Source organism: Aplysia californica, unplaced genomic scaffold (genome assembly GCF_000002075.1).
Source record: "Aplysia californica isolate F4 #8 unplaced genomic scaffold, AplCal3.0 scaffold01155, whole genome shotgun sequence".
NCBI lineage: Eukaryota > Metazoa > Mollusca > Gastropoda > Aplysiida > Aplysiidae > Aplysia > Aplysia californica.
This window is the reverse complement of record NW_004798425.1, coordinates 62,768-64,001: the sequence shown is the minus strand read 5'-3', so window position 1 is coordinate 64,001 and position 1,234 is coordinate 62,768. Positions and strand designations below refer to the sequence as shown.

The 1,234-nt window shown below is 48.8% G+C and overlaps 1 protein-coding gene across 1 annotated transcript in view; it reads left to right on the top strand.

Moving 5' to 3' along the window:
* Positions 1 to 1,234, top strand: part of LOC101863559 (nucleolar and coiled-body phosphoprotein 1) — a gene marked incomplete at its 3' end in the record, with an annotated part of 107,995 nt that overhangs the window by 44,012 nt on the left and 62,749 nt on the right.

The window sequence follows — 1,234 nt, the reverse complement described above, 5'->3', positions numbered from 1 at the left end:
TTATACTTCCTCTCTGTGTCTCTCCATCCATAGTGTTCCTCCTCCTCTCACCTCCTCCTCCTCTCTCCTCCTCCTTGTGTCTGTCCATCTCTTGTGTTCCTCCTCTCACCTCTTCCTCTCATCTTCTCCCTAAATCGTTCACTCCCCCCTCCGCTCACAGACTTGCCCCACATCTGACCGTGCCCTCACGTGCCTGTGTTTTGGTCTGCGCGCGTCTGGCAAATACACACCGGTCTTTATTACTCCCGATTACCCGACTGGTGGGTTGGGTTTTTTTAACGAAGATTAACGTAGATCAGTGGGCTACAGTGTAGAATCGGTGCCCTTGTGAGACGTATCTTAGTATCGATCCCAATGAACTGCATCTTAGTCTCGATACCGGTATATGGTATATAGTATCGATCCGCTTGTGGGCTACCGTGCAGTGGCAACGGCCCCATGGGCTGCAAGGCAGCATCGATCCCTTGTCGACTCCCGTCAAAGATCGTACATTATAACAAGATAGTTAACTCAGCCAAAAAAGTGTTCGCGGAAGTCCGCGCGTTGGTTCAGATGACGCTGCAGCCTTTGTTTTGCAGCTCTCTCTTTCGTTTCTCCAGAAGAAGAAGAGGAATAGCACAGTTGTTAGTTTAACGTTTATTGTTTTATACACAAGTAGGATAACTCAGATCGCATAGTCCGCACTTTTTCGTAGAGGGCACCATCGAATTTTGAGGACACTTTTTAAATTGGCTCAAATAAAAGAGTGAACTATAATATATTGTTATGTACGATCGTTGCTACCGTGTAGTATCGACGGCCCGTGGGCCGCAATGCAGTACCGAACCCCTGTCGACTCTCGTGTAGTATCGGTCTCGTGTGAGTTGCGTATGTATCGATCCCCTGTAAGCTGCAGTACGTATCGATCCCGCCTGTGGGCTGCAGTGTGTCTCGGTCCCACGTTTGTTTATACGATAGATTGGTGAGTCAGATAGGCCGGCTCTGGGTCTGGGAATTCCCGCGGAGATCTTAAGTGTAACAATAACACAGCGCTTTGATGGAGGGTTAAACGGCCCAGTTCTTCGGGGAATAAAGAAAGCCTCGTAAGGTTTTTTACGGCGCTTGCAACTGCTAAAGGTCATACGAGCGCCAAAAAGAAAGTCTCCACACGCTTCCTCTGGCCTCTCTACCTGTGAATTTTGGATGTCGTTTAAAGTGTCTCGCTGGGGAAAGAAGAGGGGAGGAGAGAGAGAGA